Below are 19353 nucleotides of genomic sequence, written 5' to 3'. Positions count from 1 at the left end.
ATGGCTACTGCTATAGGTTTCAGGAGTTTCAGGCTGCTTACCACTCTCCCCCAAAATACATCATCCAGGAGGATCCTCATGATGGGACTGTCCATATCGGCAGCCTGTGATATGGCCATTTCTTGGAGAGACTCCATCCCATCCAGGAGACTGTCAAACATGATGGCAACACCATCCCAACGGGTGTTGCTGGGCAGCTTCAATGTGATGCTCTTATTCTTCTCACTTTGCTTGGTGAGGTAGATTGCTGCTATAACTTGATAACCCTTCACATACCTAACCATTTCCTTTGCTCTCTTGTAGAGTTTATCCATTGTTTTCAGTGCCATGTTGTCATTGAGGAGCAGATTGGGTGTGATGTGAAGGTAGGACTCCTCCACTTTAGGCCAAGCAGCCTTCATGTTCGCAGCATTGTCTGTCACCAGTGCAAATACCTTCTGTAGTCCAAGGTCATTGATGACTGCCTTCAGCTCATCTGCAATGTAGAGACCGGTGTGTCTGTTGTCCCTTGTGTCTGTGCTCTTGTAAAATACTGGTTGAGGGGTGGAGATGATGTAGTTAATTATTCCTTGCCCACAAATGTTCGACCACCCATCAGAGATGATTGCAATACAGTATGCTTTCTCTATGATTTGCTTGACCTTCACTTGAACTCTGTTGAACTCTGCATTCAGCAAATGAGTAGATAAAGCATGTCTGGTTGGAGGGGTGTATGCTAGGCGAGGAACATTCAGAAATCTCTACCAATAAACATTACCTGTGAGCATCAGAGGTGAACCAGTTGCATACACAGCTCGAGCAAGACATTCATCAGCATTTCTCTGATTACGTTCCTCCATTGAGTCAAAAAAACTTCTGATTCCAGGAGGACCATGAGCTGTTGCTATCGATAAGGTGTCTGATTCGTAATTTTCACCTTGAATAGAAGTAGAGGGACTTTTGTCAGAGGTTGCTTGCTGTGAGCGCTGAGGGAACTTTATGCACTTGGCCAGATGATTCTGCATCTTTGTTGCATTCTTCACATATGATTTGGCACAGTATTTGCAAATGTACACAGCTTTTCCTTCTACATTAGCTGCAGTGAAATGTCTCCACACATCAGATAGTGCCTATGTCATTTTCCTTTAAAGATTAGAAAAAAATAAGTAAAACACCCCCAAATACAATTCTATGTACAGATAAATAGTTAAGCAGTTAGATTAAACAACTCCTTTGTAAGATAAATGCTTTAAAATTAACCATGTATGGAAACAGGTGAATTAACACTCCTCAGTTAGCAGGCTCAAGCAAGCTAAAACCTGCATGGTAGCAAAAACTAGTGTGGGCTCAATAACATCTCATTAGTGTGCAATATCTTGAGAATCAGCTGCACATGTGATGGAAGAATGCACTGTGCATGCAGAGGGCTGCAATTCCATTGAACTGAGGATAGTTTAACCAAAATATACACAAGACCTAGAATTGCATTATGTGTATCCCACAAAAAAACGTTCACTGTTATAAGCTAACTTTTTTGATGAATTTAAGCAAAATTCCCCAAATTCCCGGGCTTAACTTCCCATGGAAAATTTCAGGAATATTTCAGGAGATTTACCGGAAAGTTTCCAACCCTTTGCAACCCTAATTACAGCGCTAGCTAGCTGTAGCTTATGCTTTCAGTACTAGATTCATTCTCTGATCCTTTGATTGGGGGGACAACATGTCAGTTCATGATACAAGAGCTCTGATAGGTTGGAGGACGTCCTCCGGAAGTTGTCCTAATTACTGTGTAAGTCTATGGAAGAGGGTGAGAACCATGAGCCTCCCAGGTTTTGTATTGAGTTCAACGTACCCAGAGGAGGATGGAAGCTAGCTGTCCTCCAGCTACACCATTGTGCTACCCTACAGAGTGCTGTGGAGGCTACTGAAGACCTTCGTTGCAAAACAGTGTGTTTTAATCAATTATTTGGTGATGTGAATATATTTACTATAGTTTATTAATCTAAAAAGGATTAAAAAAATTGTTTCACTATTTTTATTTTTTATGAAATTCACTGAGGAGGATGGTCCTCCCCTTCCTCCTCCGAGGAGCCTCCACTTCTGTTTATTAACATATTTACCTTCTGTTCCCCTGAGGGACCATGTTCTACTGTAATGGATTATTGAGGCAACGTTACAGACAGAAGAGCAGTGGACCCTGCATGTATGACTAACTGACTGAGTACGTGTGAAGACGTGTTTGTGTGTTTGCATGTGTGTGTGTGTGTGTGTGTGTGTGTGTGTGTGTGTGTGTGTGTGTGTGTGTGTGTGTGTGTGTGTGTGTGTGTGTGTGTGTGTGTGTGTGTGTGTGTCTGTGTGTGTGTGTGTGTGTGTGTGTGTGTGTGTGTGTGTGTGTGTGTGTGTGTGTGTGTGTGTGTGTGTGTGTTTGTTTGTGTCTCTGCTGATGAAAATGAAGACTGATGTAGCTATTCATAGAGAAACCATGGACCATTGCATGATGGCTCAGCAGCAGTAGAGCATAAAGCAGATGAACATGTTATATATTCAACTCATGCATGTGTGATGTTTCTAGTAAAGAGACATTCATGTAGGCTTAGAACTTGAGAACATCAGATAGGGGCTGACTTGAAAGATCATGCAGTTCTTTCTTGATGAATTCTGTATGGTATTCTGTATTGGTATTCTTTAATGGTATTCTGTATTGGTATTCTGTATTGGTATTCTGTATTGGTATTCTTTCTTAGTATTTTTTCTTGGTATTCTGTATTGGTATTCTGTATTGGTATTCTGTATTGGTATTCTTTATTGGTATTCTTTATTGGTATTCTTTCTTGGTATTCTGTATTGGTATTCTTTCTTGGTATTTTTTCTTGGTATTCTGTATTGGTATTCTGTATTGGTATTTTTTTCTTAGTATTTTTTCTTGGTATTCTGTATTGGTATTCTTGCTTGGTATTTTTTTCTTGGTATTCTTTCTTGTTGTTCTGTATTGGTATTCTTTCCTGATATTTTTTCTTGGTATTCTGTATTGGTATTCTTTCTTGGTATTTTTTTATTGGTGTTCTGTATTGGTATTTTTATTGATATTCTGTATTGGTATTCTTTCTTAGTATTTTTTCTTGGTATTCTGTATTGGTATTCTGTAATGGTATTCTTTATTGGTATTCTTTCTTGGTATTCTGTATCGGTATTCTTTCTTGGTATTCTGTATTGGTATTCTGTATTGGTATTCTTTCTTGGTATTTTTTCTTGGTATTCTGTATTGGTATTCTTTCTTGGTATTCTGTATTGGTATTCTTTGTTGGTATTCTTTCTTGGTATTCTGTATTGGTATTCTGTATTGGTATTCTTTCTTGGTATTCTGTATTGATATTCTGTATTGGTATTCTGTACTGGTATTCTGTACTGGTATTCTTTATTGGTATTCTTTATTGGTATTCTGTATTGGTATTCTTTTTTGGTATTCTGTATTGGTATTCTTTCTTGGTATTTTTCTTGGTATTCTGTATTGGTATTCTTTCTTGGTATTTTTCTTGGTATTCTGTATTGGTATTCTTGCTTGGTATTTTTTTCTTGGTATTCTTTCTTGGTATTCTGTATTGGTATTCTTTCTTCGTATTCTTTCTTGGTATTTTTTCTTGGTATTCTGTATTGGTATTCTGTATTGGTATTCTTTCTTGGTATTTTTTCTTGGTATTCTTTCTTGGTATTCTGTATTGGTATTTTTTCTTGGTATTCTGTATTGGTATTCTTCCTTGGTATTTTGTATTGGTATTCTTTCTTGGTATTCTGTATTGGTATTCTTTCTTGGTATTCTTTCTTGGTATTCTTTGTTGGTATTCTTTCTTGGTATTTGGTATTGGTATTCAGTATTGGTATTCTGTCTTGGTATTCTGTCTTGGTATTCTTTCTTGGTATTCTGTATTGGTATTCTGTATTGGTATTCTTTCTTGGTATTTTTTTCTTGGTATTTTTTCTTGGTATTCTGTATTGGTATTTTTTAATTGGTATTCTGTATTGGTATTCTTTTTGGTATTCTGTATTGGTATTCTGTATTGGTATTCTTTCTTGGTATTTTTTCTTGGTATTCTGTATTGGTATTCTTTCTTGGTATTCTGTATTGGTATTCTGTATTGGTATTCTGTATTGGTATTCTTTCTTGGTATTCTGTATTGGTATTCTGTATTGGTATTCTTTCTTCGTATTCTGTATTGGTATTCTGTATTGGTATTCTTTCTTAGTATTTTTTCTTGGTATTCTGTATTGGTATTCTGTATTGGTATTCTGTATTGGTATTCTTTATTGGTATTCTTTATTGGTATTCTTTCTTGGTATTTTGTATTGGTATTCTTTCTTGGTATTTTTTCTTGGTATTCTGTATTGGTATTCTGTATTGGTATTTTTTTCTTAGTATTTTTTCTTGGTATTCTGTATTGGTATTCTTGCTTGGTATTTTTTTCTTGGTATTCTTTCTTGTTGTTCTGTATTGGTATTCTTTCCTGATATTTTTTCTTGGTATTCTGTATTGGTATTCTTTCTTGGTATTTTTATTGATATTCTGTATTGGTATTCTTTCTTAGTATTTTTTCTTGGTATTCTGTATTGGTATTCTGTAATGGTATTCTTTATTGGTATTCTTTCTTGGTATTCTGTATCGGTATTCTTTCTTGGTATTCTGTATTGGTATTCTGTATTGGTATTCTTTCTTGGTATTTTTTCTTGGTATTCTGTATTGGTATTCTTTCTTGGTATTCTGTATTGGTATTCTTTGTTGGTATTCTTTCTTGGTATTCTGTATTGGTATTCTGTATTGGTATTCTTTCTTGGTATTCTGTATTGATATTCTGTATTGGTATTCTGTACTGGTATTCTGTACTGGTATTCTTTATTGGTATTCTTTATTGGTATTCTGTATTGGTATTCTTTTTTGGTATTCTGTATTGGTATTCTTTCTTGGTATTTTTCTTGGTATTCTGTATTGGTATTCTTGCTTGGTATTTTTTTCTTGGTATTCTTTCTTGGTATTCTGTATTGGTATTCTTTCTTCGTATTCTTTCTTGGTATTTTTTCTTGGTATTCTGTATTGGTATTCTGTATTGGTATTCTTTCTTGGTATTTTTTCTTGGTATTCTTTCTTGGTATTCTGTATTGGTATTTTTTCTTGGTATTCTGTATTGGTATTCTTCCTTGGTATTTTGTATTGGTATTCTTTCTTGGTATTCTGTATTGGTATTCTTTCTTGGTATTCTTTCTTGGTATTCTATGTTGGTATTCTTTCTTGGTATTTGGTATTGGTATTCGGTATTGGTATTCTGTCTTGGTATTCTGTCTTGGTATTCTTTCTTGGTATTCTTTCTTGGTATTCTGTATTGGTATTCTGTATTGGTATTCTTTCTTGGTATTTTTTTCTTGGTATTTTTTCTTGGTATTCTGTATTGGTATTTTTTAATTGGTATTCTGTATTGGTATTCTTTTTGGTATTCTGTATTGGTATTCTGTATTGGTATTCTTTCTTGGTATTTTTTCTTGGTGTTCTGTATTGGTATTCTTTCTTGGTATTCTGTATTGGTATTCTGTATTGGTATTCTGTATTGGTATTCTTTCTTGGTATTGTGTATTGGTATTCTGTATTGGTATTCTTTCTTCGTATTCTGTATTGGTATTCTGTATTGGTATTCTTTCTTCGTATTCTGTATTGGTATTCTGTATTGGTATTCTTTCTTGGTATTCTGTATTGGTATTCTGTATTGGTATTCTGTATTGGTATTCTGTATTGGTATTCTGTATTGGTATTCTTTCTTCGTATTCTGTATTGGTATTCTGTATTGGTATTCTTCCTTGGTATTTTTTCTTGGTATTCTGTATTGGTATTCTGTATTGGTATTCTGTATTGGTATTCTTTCTTTGTACTCTTTCTTTGTATTCTTTCTTGGTATTCTTTCTTGGTATTCTTTCTTGGTATTCTTTCTTGGTATTCTTTGTTGGTATTGGTATTCTGTCTTGGTATTCTGTCTTGGTATTCCGTATTGGTATTCTTTCCTGGTATTCTGTATTGGTGTTCTGTATTGGTATTCTTTGTTGGTATTCTTTGTTGGTATTCTGTATTGGTATTCTGCATTGGTATTCTGTATTGGTATTCTGTATTGGTATTCTTTATTGGTATTCTGTGTTGGTATTCTTATGCAACACAGTCATTTGTTTTCTTTCTCTCTCTCCAGATTGTCACTTGTGATGTTCTGCATATTCGTCCATCCATAAAGCCCCCTCCTGAGGGACATGCTGTAAATCCAACCCAACCACTATCTGAAAATAGCCTCCCCAGTCCAGCTGGAGAGTGGATGCGAGCAGCACGCAGCAGTAGCAAGGTGCACAGCCGACAATGTGTCAGTGATATTCTACGGTCAGCTGCAAGACAACAACAAACACTGCATTATGTAGAATTATGTATTATGGCTTATACATTATGTATGGTGTATTGACAACATGATTAGCAAGTAAATGCCCTTCAAGGCGTTATATTGAGCTTCTGTCCTCAATCTTGGAGTATCACAGAAACAAACACACAAATTTATAGTTGAACTGTTTACATGGTTGAGTAAAACTCTCCTCTTTATTCTGGTAAAGTGTACTTCTAAGACGACTTTGTAAAATGCATAGATACGGTACTCCATTTTGTTTATTTTTTGTTTATCTGTCGGCCCCAGCCTCGAACTCAGGCCCTGTGTGTAGTTAACTGACCCTCTCTGCCCATTCATCGCCATTTTACCTGTTGTTGTTGTCTTAGCTGATTAGCTGTTATTGTCTCAGCTAGCTTTCGCAATCAACACCTGTAATTGCATTATGCCTCGCTTTATGTCTCTCTCAAATGTCAATATGCCTTGTATATTGTTGTTTAGAATAGTTATCATTGTTTTAGTTTACTGCGGAGCCCCTAGTTTCACTCATCATACCTCTGTTACCTCCTTTGTCCCACATCCCACACATGCGGTGACCTCACCCAGCATAACTAGTATGTCCAGAGATGCAACCTCTCTTACCGTCACAAAATACCTGGGTTTACCTCCACTGTACCAGCACCCCACCATACCCCTGTCTGTACATTATGCACTGAACCTATTCTACCTCGCCCAGAAATCCGCTCCTTTTATTCTCTGTCCCCAACGCTCTAGGCGACCAGTTTTGATATCCTTTAGCCGAACCCTCATCCTACTCCTCCTCTGTTCCTCTGGTGATGTGGAGGCTAACCCAGGCCCTGCATGTCCCCAGGCACTCTCATTTGTTGACTTCTGTAACCGAAAAAGCCTTGGTTTCATGCATGTTAACATCAGAAGCCTCCTCCCTAAGTTTGTTTTACTCACTGCTTTAGCACACTCCGCCAACCCTGATGTCCTTGCCATGTCTGAATCCTGGCTTAGGAAGACCACCAAAAATTCTGAGATTTCCATCCCCGACTACAACATTTTCCGTCAAGATAGAACTGCCAAAGGGGAGGAGTTGCAATCTACTGCAGAGATAGCTTGCAAAGTTCTGTCATACTTTCTAGGTCTATGCCCAAACAGTTCGAGCTTCTAATTTTAAAAATTAATCTCTCCAGAAATAAGTCTCTCACTGTTGCAGCCTGTTATAGACCCCCCTCAGCTCCCAGCTGTGCCCTGGACACCATATGTGAATTGATTGCCCCTCATCTATCTTCAGAGTTCGTTCTGTTAGGTGACCTAAACTGGGATATTGTCACGACTTCCGCCGAAGTCGGTCCCTCTCCTTGTTCGGGTGGTGTTCGGCGGTCGACATCACCGACCTTCTAGCCATCGCTGATCCATTTTTCATTTTCCATTGGTTTTGTCTTGTCTTACATCACACCTGGTTCCAATCTCATCAATTACATGTTGTGTATTTAACCCTCTGTTTCCCCTCATGTCCTTGTCGGTGATTGTTTGTTTGTATGTGATGTGCAAGTTATGTTCTGGTGCGCGACGGGTTTTGTACCCACTTTTGATTATTTTGTATATTTTGGTTTTCTGAGTTTTGTGAGCACTTATTAAATGACTCCGTTTATACCACTTTCGTTCTCCTGCACCTGACTTCCCTGCCACCAGCACGCACCCATTACAGATATGCTTAACACCCCGGCAGTCCTACAATCTAAGCTAGATGCTCAAACTCACAGAAATGATCAAGGAACCCACCAGGTACAACCCAAAATCCGTAAACATGGGCACCCTCATAGATATTATCCTGACCAACTTGCCCTACAAATACACCTTCGCTGTTTCAATCAGGATCTCAGCGATCACTGCCTCATTGCCTGCATCCGCTATGGGTCTGCGGTCAAACGACCACCCCTCAAAACACTTCTGCGAGTAGGCCTTTTTAATCGACCTGACCCGGGTATCCTGGAAGGATATTGACCTCATCCCGTCAGTCGAGGATGCCTGGTCGTTCTTTAAAAGTAATTTCCTCACCATCTTAAATAAGCATGCCCCTTACAAAAAAATGTAGAACTAAGAAGAGATATAGCCCTTGGTTCACTCCAGACCTGACTGCTCTCGACCAGCACAAAAACATCCTGTGGCGGACTGCAATAGCATTGAATAGTCCCCGTGATATGCAACTGTTCAGGGAAGTCAGGAACCAATACACGCAGTCAGTCAGGAAAGCAAAGGCTAGCTCTTTCAAACAGAAATTTGCATCCTGTAGCTCTAACTCCAAAAAGTTTTGGGACACTGTAAAGTCCATGGAGAACAAGAGCACCTCTGCCCAGCTGCCCACTGCACTGAGGCTAGGTAACACTGTCACCACCGATAAATCCATGATAATCGAACATTTCAATAAGCATTTCTCTATGGCTGGCCATGCTTTCCTGCTGGCTACCCCAACCCCGGCCAACAGCTCCGCACCCCCCGCAGCTACTTGCCCAAGCCTCCCCAGCTTCTCCTTCACCCAAATCCAGATAGCAGATGTTCTGAAAGAGCTGCAAAACCTGGACCCGTACAAATCAGCTGGGCTAGACAATCTGGACCCTCTCTTTCTAAAATGATCCGCTGTCATTGTTGCAAACCCTATTACCAGTCTGTTCAACCTCTCTTTCGTATCGCCCGAGATCCCTAAAGATTGGAAAGCTGACGCGGTCATCCCCCTCTTGAAAGGGGGTGACACTCTTGACCCAAACTGTTATAGACCTATATCTATCCTGCCCTGCCTTTCTAAATTCTTCGAAAGCCAAGTTAATAAACAGATCACTGACCATTTTGAATCCCACCACATCTTCTCCGCTGTGCAATCCGGTTTCCGAGCCGGTCACAGGTGCACCTCAGCCACGCTCATGGTACTAAACGATATCATAACCGCCATCGATAAAAGATTGTACTGTGCAGCCGTCTTCATCGACCTGGCCAAGGCTTTCGACTCTGTCAATCACGGTTCACCAACTACTTCTCAGACAGAGTTCTATGTGTCAAATTGGAGGGCCTGTTGTCCGGACCTCTGGCAGTGTCAGGGTTCAATTCTCGGACCGACTCTTTTCTCTGAATATATCAACGATGTCGCTCTTGCTGTGGGTGATTCCCTGATCCACCTCTATGCAGACGACACCATTCTGTATACATCTGGCCCTTCTATGGACACTATGTTAACAAACCTCCAAACGAGCTTCAATGCCATACAACTCTCCTTCCGTGGCCTCCAACTGCTCTTAAACGCTAGTAAAACTAAATCCATGCTTTTCAACCGTTCGCTGCCCGCACCCACCCGCCCGACTAGCATCACTACTCTGGACGGTTCTGACTTAGAATATGTGGACAACTACAAATACCTAGGTGTCTGGCTAGACTGTAAACTCTCCTTCCAGACTCACGTTAAACATCTCCAATCCAAAATGAAATCTAGAATCGGCTTCCTATTTCGCAACAAAGCCTCCTTCACTTTCTCCGCCAAACATACCCTCGTAAAACTGACTATCTTACCGGTCCTCGACTTCGGCGATGTCATTTACAAAATAGCCTCCAACACTCTACTCAGCAAACTGGATGCAGTCTATCACAGTGCCATCCGTTTTGTCACCAAAGCCCCATATACCACACACCACTGCGACCTGTATGCTGTAATCGGCTAGCTCTCGCTACATATTCTTCGCCAGACCCACTGGCTCCAGGTCATCTATAAGTCTTTGCTAGGTAAAGCTCCGCCTTATCTCAGCTCACTGGTTACGATAACAACACCCACCCGTTGCACCCGCTCCAGCAGGTATATCTCACTGGTCATCCCCAAAGCCAACACCTCCTTTGGCCGCCTTTCCTTCCAGTTCTCTGCTGCCAATGACTGGAACGAATTACAAAAATCGCTGAAGCTGGAGACTTATATTTCCCTCACTAACTTTAAGCATCAGCTATCCGAGCAGCTAACCGATCGCTGCAGCTGTACATAGCTCATCTGTAAATAGCCCATCCAATCTACCTACCTTATCCCCATATTGTTTTTATTTACTTTTCTTCTCTTTTGTACACCAGTATTTACTACTTGCACATCATCATCTGCATATCTATCACTCCAGTGTTAATTTGCTAAATTGTAATTACTTGCTACTATGGCCTATTTCTTGCCTTAATTCCTCACGCCATTTGCACACACTGTATATAGACTTTCTTTTTTTCTATTGTGTTATTGACTGTATGTTTGTTTTACTCCATGTGTAACTCTGTGTTGTTTGTATGTGTCGCACTGCTTTCCTTTATCTTGGCCAGGTCGCAGTTGTAAATGGGAACTTGTTCTCAACTGGCCTACCTGGTTAAATAAAGGTGAAATAAAATAATTAAAAATATAAAATAGATCTGTGGTCCATGGCTCTGTAGCCCTAAACAAGGTACAATCTGATGGTCTGATAACATCTCTGACCTGACCCTTCTACACCTCTGACCCTTCTACACCTCTGACCCTTCTACACCTCTGACCCTTCTACACCTCTGACCCCTCTACACCTCTGACCCTTCTACACCTCTGACCCTTCTACACCTCTGACCTGACCCCTCTACACCTCTGACCTGACCCCTCTACACCTCTGACCTGACCCCTCTACACCTCTGACCTGACCCCTCTACACCTCTGACCCTTCTACACCTCTGACCCTTCTACACCTCTGACAGCATCCTACTGTACTACTGGACAATTCCTTTTCAAGTGTATTCAGGGGTTTGATTCAACTGTAGGCCTATGTTTCCAGCCAATATCTGACTTCAGAGTGAAAAATGTGTATTTTGCATCACATCGAGTTATGGTCCACTGTAACTTAATGTTCAGCATGTTCATACACTGATGTAGCTGTCAGATCAATGAAACAGAGCTGTAACAGGCTGGCTGCTGTCATTTAATGAAAGGTTATAGTGTTGTCTCCTCTCATCTCATCTCCTCTCATCTCCTTTCTTCTCCTCTCATCTCCTTTCTTCTCCTCTCATCTCATCTCCTCTCATCTCATCTCATCTCCTTTCTTCTCCTCTCATCTCATCTCCTCTCATCTCATCTCATCTCCTTTCTTCTCCTCTCATCTCATCTCCTCTCATCTCATCTCCTCTCATCTCCTTTCTTCTCCTCTCATCTCATCTCCTCTCATCTCCTCTCCTTTCTTCTCCTCTCATCTCATCTCCTCTCATCTCCTTTCTTCTCCTCTCATCTCATCTCCTCTCATCTCCTTTCTTCTCCTCTCATCTCATCTCCTCTCCTCTCCTTTCTTCTCCTCTCATCTCATCTCCTCTCATCTCCTTTCTTCTCCTCTCCTCTCATCTCATCTCCTCTGATCTCCTCTCATCTCCTTTCCTCTCCTACCCAGTCTGTGATTGGACATGAGGAGTGGCGCACTAATGGAGGAAGAGATATGATTAAGCTGACAAGCAGATGTTGTGGCTGAAAGCCATGATTTTAATGTCAGCTCCTCCCATTAAATGTCAAGTTAAAGATGCAGAACGCTCTGTCATTTCCTGGTTGCTTAAAGTCCAATAGTTCCCCTAAATTCAGTTTATGTGACAAATTAAACAAGCTTAGTGTAGAGAATCATTGTACAATCTAAACCGCTGTAAAATACATTTTCCATAACCTAAAATATTGTATTTCAGCTTGTTTGAAGCTGGTGCATAAAACCAGAAAGTAAAAGACACAAAAAAAAATTAAACATAAGTACGGGTAGCATAGAAATAACACACACAGAACAGATCTACTGCTTCTTAGACTTGCTTTCAATGAGAATGACAGATCTATAACTCACATTTCTATGTGAATTTGGTCAGGTCACGCAAAAAAAGTGACATATAGCAGGTTTCATGATGATGTAGCTGCTGCTCTGCCTTCAGACGTGGGATCTAAAAATGGGGAGGGGGGGATGGTCTTTGACTTCTCCACCTCTCTGCAATGTACATTTGAAAAGGAGGAAAGGAGAAGAAGGGGAAGGGGATGGACTTTGACATTACATGGAGGAACACTGATCTGTAGATATTGGTCAGTCGGTCATAAACTGATTATCATAATTGGGTCCATTGATGATGCACAGCAAAGTGAGTTCAAAAGTAAAGAAATGTATTGATAAAATGATGCTGGTCAATATAGTGTTGTGAGTATGAAAGCTTTTAGGGAGTGTTTTTCCCCCTTGACTCTATTGGACGGAATCAGGGGAACATATCAGATAGAGATGTTGCTACATCGTGGAGAGATGCTCTTGGTGATCCGGTCACAGGAGTTCAAAGCAAGGTCATTAAAACACTGCAAATATAATCCTTGCACTTCAGTTTTATAACGATATCCCCCGCGGCCTTGAGTTTTCTTCTGCACTGATGACACTGTCTGCCACCCAACAGCACTAATACAACAGAGATAATATAACACCACTAATACAACAGAGATAATATAACACCACTAATACAACAGAGATAATATAACACCACTAATACAACAGAGATAATATAACACCACTAATACAACAGAGACAATATAACACCACTAATACAACAGAGACAATATAACACCACTAATACAACAGAGATAATATAACACCACTAATACAACAGAGATAATATAACACCACTAATACAACAGAGATAATATAACACCACTAATACAACAGAGACAATATAACACCACTAATACAACAGAGATAATATAACACCACTAATACAACAGAGATAATATGACACCACGCATACAACAGAGTTAATATAACACCACTAATACAACAGAGATAATATGACACCACTAATACAACAGAGATAATATAACACCACTAATACAACAGAGATAATATAACACCACTAATACAACAGAGACAATATAACACCACTAATACAACAGAGATAATATAACAGCACTAATACAACAGAGACAATATAACATATAACTCACCTTCCAACAGGACAACGACCCTAAGCATACAGCCAAGATAATTTAGGAGTGGCTTCGGGAAAAATCTCTGAATGTCCTTGAGTAGCCCAGCCAGAGCCCGGACTTGAACCCGATCTAACATCTCTGGAGAGACCTGAAAATAGCTGTGCAGCGACGCTCCCCATCCAACCTGACAGAGCTGGAGAGGATCTGCAGAGAAGAATGGGAGAAACTCCCCAAATACAGGTGTGCCAAGCTTGTAGCATCATACCCAAGAAGACTCAAAGCTGTAATCGCTGCCAAAGGTGCTTCAACAAAGTACTGAGTAAAGGGTCTGAATACTTATGTAAATATGATATTTCCGGTGTTATTTTTAATAAACTTGCTTTCAAAAATACAGCATATTTGAAGGCTGTAGCTTCCATAGGATATCCTTAGCCCTGATACGGCTGTAGCTTCCATAGGATATCCTTAGCCCTGACACGGCTGTAGGCTCCATAGGATATCCTTAGCCCTGATACGGCTGTAGCCTCCATAGGATATCCTTAGCCCTGACACGGCTGTAGGCTCCATAGGATATCCTTAACCCTGATATGGCTGTAGCCTCCATAGGATATCCTTAACCCTGATATGGCTGTAGCCTCCATAGGATATCCTTAGCCCTGACACGGCTGTAGGCTCCATAGGATATCCTTAGCCCTGATACGGCTGTAGCCTCGTAGGATATCCTTAGCCCTGATATGGCTGTAGCTTCCATAGGATATCCTTAACCCTGATATGGCTGTAGCCTCCATAGGATATCCTTAACCCTGATATGGCTGTAGCCTCCATAGGATATCCTTAGCCCTGACACGGCTGTAGGCTCCATAGGATATCCTTAGCCCTGATACGGCTGTAGCTTCCATAGGATATCCTTAGCCCTGACACGGCTGTAGGCTCCATAGGATATCCTTAGCCCTGATACAGCTGTAGCCTCCGTAGGATATCCTTAGCCCTGACACGGCTGTAGGCTCCATAGGATATCCTTAGCCCTGACACGGCTGTAGGCTCCATAGGATATCCTTAACCCTGATATGGCTGTAGCCTCCATAGGATATCCTTAACCCTGATATGGCTGTAGCCTCCATAGGATATCCTTAGCCCTGACATGGCTGTAGGCTCCATAGGATATCCTTAGCCCTGATATGGCTGTAGCTTCCATAGGATATCCTTAGCCCTGACACGGCTGTAGCTTCCATAGGATATCCTTAGCCCTGATATGGCTGTAGGCTCCATAGGATATCCTTAGCCCTGACACGGCTGTAGACTCCATAGGATATCCTTAGCCCTGATATGGCTGTAGCTTCCATAGGATATCCTTAGCCCTGACACAGCTGTAGGCTCCATAGGATATCCTTAACCCTGACACGGCTGTAGCTTCCATAGGATATCCTTAGCCCTGATATGGCTGTAGCTTCCATAGGATATCCTTAGCCCTGACACAGCTGTAGGCTCCATAGGATATCCTTAACCCTGACATGGCTGTAGCTTCCATAGGATATCCTTAGCCCTGATATGGCTGTAGCCTCCATAGGATATCCTTAGCCCTGATATGGCTGTAGGCTCCATAACAGCGTCTTTGGCATCAGGGCTATTCTTACTGTATATGTGTATTACTGTATATGTGTACTGTACATGTGTATATTCTGTATATTCTTACTGTATATGTGTGACAGATTGGCCACTAGCTAAACACGCACACGCACACACACACACACACACACACACACACACACACACACACACACACACACACACACACACACACACACACACACACACACACACACACACACACACACACACACACACACGTCCATCCAGCCAGCCAGCAGTAAGAGTACCCCATAATTACATGTCTAATTGCAGAACCAATTACAGACAGCCCATTAGTAGCTCGTTAGATCATTTGTTACCCCGGCTCCTAATGTGGTGTAAAACAACACATTCATTAGATACAGGCTACTGAGGAGGGAGGGAGGGAGGGAGGGAGGGAGGGAGGGAGGGAGGGAGGGAGGGAGGGAGGGAGGGAGGGAGGGAGGAGTGAAGGGTTAATCTGTTGCCCGAGGATCAGAACAGAATTATCAGTGTACCACCAGTAGGGTTCAGCGTCTGGGTGTTGGTAGTGTATCATGACTGTGAGTGAGTGAGAGAGAGAGACCGAGAACGAGAGCGACAGAGAGAGAGAACTCCTCTCCAGCTCAGACAGACAGACAGACAGACAGACAGACAGACAGACAGACAGACAGACAGACAGACAGACAGACAGACAGACAGACAGACAGACAGACAGACAGACAGACAGACAGACAGACAGACAGACAGACAGACAGAGAGAGAGGGAGAGAGACAGAGAGGGAGAGAGAGAGAGAGTGTCTGTGTGGGTTAGTGGATGGAGAGTCTCTGTGGGTTAGTGGATGGAGAGAGTTTCTCCAGGAAATGAGGATATAAACAGGCAGTAGATCACGGTTCCACACAACTCTACCCGAATTCATCTCCTGAGGGGGGAATCCATCAAACTAGCCGGGTGAATAGAGAGCAGAGAGAGAGAGGAGAGAGGAGAGAGAGATCAGCGAGAGAGGAGAGAGAAAGAGAGAGAGAGCAGAGAGTAGAGAGAGTAGAGAGAGAAGGAGAGAGAGATCAGCGAGAGAGTAGAGAGAAGGAGAGAGAGAGCAGAGAGAGGAGAGAGAAAGAGGTAGAGAGAGAAGGAGAGAGAGAGGAGATGGACTGTGAACCCCAGTCCTTTATGGACTGGCAAAGAGTAATGGGCATGGGCGTTGTACATAGATCTCGTTTTACATAGATCCCCCCCTGAAAATGGCACTGGCAGCTGGCAGGCAGGGCCTTTAAAGAGACGGTAGAGCCTAGAGATCTCAGACAGAGTGACATGTGCAGCATAACTGACCTATATCAGCTGATGGTAGATGGGCGGAAGAGGAGAAGGAGGAGGAGGAGGAGGAAGAGGAGGAGGCGGAGGAGGAGGAGGAGGAGGAGGAGGAGGAGGAGGAGGAGGAGGTGGAGGTGGAGGAGGAAGAGGAAGAGGAGGAGGAGGAGGAGGAGGTGGAGGAGGTGGAGGAGGAGGGGGGAGGAGGAGGAGGTGGAGGAGGAGGAGGGGGGAGGAGGGGGAGGAGGAGGGGGGAGAGGAGGAGAAGGAGGTGGAGGAGGAGGAGGAGGAGGAGGAGGAGGAGGTGGAGGAGGAGGCGGAGGAGGAGGGGGAGGAGGAGGAGGTGGAGGAGGAGGAGGGGGAGGAGGAGGGGGGAGAGGAGGAGAAGGAGGTGGAGGAGGAGGAGGAGGAGGAGGTGGAGGTGGAGGAGGAAGAGGAGGAGGTGGAGGAGGAGGAGGAGGTGGAGGAGGAGGCGGAGGAGGAGGGGGAGGAGGAGGAGGTGGAGGAGGAGGAGGGGGAGGAGGAGGGGGGAGAGGAGGAGAAGGAGGTGGAGGAGGAGGAGGAGGAGGAGGAGGAGGAGGTGGAGGAGGAGGCAGAGGAGGAGGAGGAGGAGGAGGGGGAGGGGGAGGGGAAAGAGTAAGAGGAGGAGGTGAAGGGGAGTGGTGAGATCGGTATGTGATTGGAATGACAACACATGCCGTATTGTATAAACATTCATTTCACATCTCTTGTATTTGACCTATGCTTGAAGTAATTTGACCAATGCAGAACAATTTCCTTTTCCTGAGCTGTTGTCCTTAAAGATTGATTTATATTGTTTAATTTAACAGTCCTTAGCATTGGCCCAGCTCTAAGTGATGTCTTCCAGATGTCATTATACAAACAATACTAAAGTTCTCAGAGAGAGAACTGATGACTGAACCAAACAGTCATCCATAAACCAGCCTTCTCCTCCTACCTACAGAGTACTACTGAACCAAGCAGTCATCCATAGACCAGCCCTCTCCTCCTACCTACAGAGTACTACTGAACCAAGCAGTCATCCATAGACCAGCCCTCTCCTCCTACCTACAGAGTACTACTGAACCAAGCAGTCATCCATAGACCAGCCCTCTCCTCCTACCTACAGAGTACTACTGAACCAAGCAGTCATCCATAGACCAGCCCTCTCCTCCTACCTACAGAGTACTACTGAACCAAGCAGTCATCCATAGACCAGCCCTCTCCTCCTACCTACAGAGTACTACTGAACCAAGCAGTCATCCATAGACCAGCCCTCTCCTCCTACCTACAGAGTACTACTGAACTAAGCAGTCATCCATAGACCAGCCCTCTCCTCCTACCTAGATGTGAATCCTTGGTCGCTGGGTCATGGCCTGAACATCAACATTTAATGTGTAATCTAGAGATTAACTGCAATTCTGTTATATTAAGAAAATAAACTATTTGATCCTTGACTGTCTAAATATATCAAAATATATCAAAATATATCAAAATAAATCTAAATATGTCTAAATAAATCTAAACGTCTAAATATATCTAAATATCTATAAATATATCAAAATAAATCAAAATATATCAAAATATGGCTAAATATATCTAAATATATCAAAATAAATCAAAATAAATCTAAATATATCTAAATATCTATAAATATATCTAAATATATCTAAATAAATCTAAATAAATCAAAATATGTCTAAATGTCAAAATATATCAAAATATGTCAAAATATATCTAAATATTCATCATATTCACAGATGGCAGACTACATCCCACATGACACACTCTCCTCCACATAGTGCGCCTACAGGGCCCTGGTCAACAGTAGTACACTATAGGGAATAGGGACCAATTTTGGGCACGACTCATGAATGGTTAATGAAGGGTAGTATTGTCCAAACCTGTCTAATATGTCATCAGATCAACGTTATGCCTCATTCAGGGCAGAAAGAGAGACCAGAAGTGCACATTAATTCCACTCTGCTAATTCTTTTTTTGTAAACAAGGGGGAGAAAGATGGTAAACGAGGAGAGAAAAGTATTGAATATATTGTTGGTATCCAGACTTTTCTGCTCGATCCTCATCACAGTTAGTTTGGGGTCAGCACATTAGTGTTGTGGTAATAGAGAACAGTAGGACTGTGCCAGGGACAGCAGATGAGGAGTACAGGAAACGTTCCCTCGGAACTACTTCCCCCGAGGACTACCAGGCAGAAGAAATACCATGCAACGCAGAGACACACAGTAGCAGTGTGTGGGTAAAATCCCTGGGGAAGCCAAGCCCCCGCCCTCCCAAAAAGGCCATATTACAATCTATGTGTTGTGACAATTACATTGTTTGCTCTATAAATCATGTTAATTCATATGCCTTGCTACCATGATAAATACAGTGCCTTCGGGAAAGTATTCAGACCCCTTTGACTTTTTACACATTTTGTTTTACGTTACAGCCTCATTCTAAAATTCATTAAAGAAAAATCCTCAGCAATCTAAACACAATACCCCATGAAATACATATGTACACACAATACTTCATTTTATACTTTTTTTTTGGTGTGCCAGGACCATTCACAGTTGAGCTTGCTCAGTTCAGCTCAATGCTGATTGGCTCATTTTGTATAGTTTTATTGTCATGGGAGGCCAGATGCTTGTTGGCTTCCGTTGCCTTCAATGCTACGGGTGGCAACAGTGTAATCCTAGGTTGGAGCAGACATCAGATAGATGGAGGAGGAAGAGGAGGAGGCGGAGGAGGAGGAGGAGGAGGAGGAGGAGGAGGAGGAGGTGGAGGAGGAAGAGGAGGAGGTGGAGGAGGAGGAGGAGGAGGTGGAGGAGGAGGCGGAGGAGGAGGGGGAGGAGGAGGAGGTGGAGGAGGTGGAGGGGGAGGAGGGGGGAGGAGGAGGGGGGAGAGGAGGAGAATGAGGTGGAGGAGGAGGAGGGGGAGGTGGAGGAGGAGGAGGAGGAGGAGGAGGAGGAGGAGGGGGGAGGTTGAGGAGGAGGCAGAGGAGGGGGAGGAGGAGGAGGGGGAGGGGGAGGTGGAGGAGGAGGCAGAGGAGGAGGAGGAGGAGGAGGAGGAGGAGGAGGAGGGGGAGGGGG

The 19353-nt window shown here is 42.4% G+C and overlaps 1 pseudogene; it reads right to left on the bottom strand.

Moving 5' to 3' along the window:
• Positions 1–19353, bottom strand: part of LOC123743233 (basic proline-rich protein-like) — a 603964-nt pseudogene extending 584611 nt beyond the window's left edge.

Source organism: Salmo salar, chromosome ssa05 (genome assembly GCF_905237065.1).
Source record: "Salmo salar chromosome ssa05, Ssal_v3.1, whole genome shotgun sequence".
Taxonomy (NCBI): Eukaryota; Metazoa; Chordata; class Actinopteri; order Salmoniformes; family Salmonidae; genus Salmo; species Salmo salar.
This window is presented reverse-complemented; position numbering and strand designations above follow the sequence as displayed.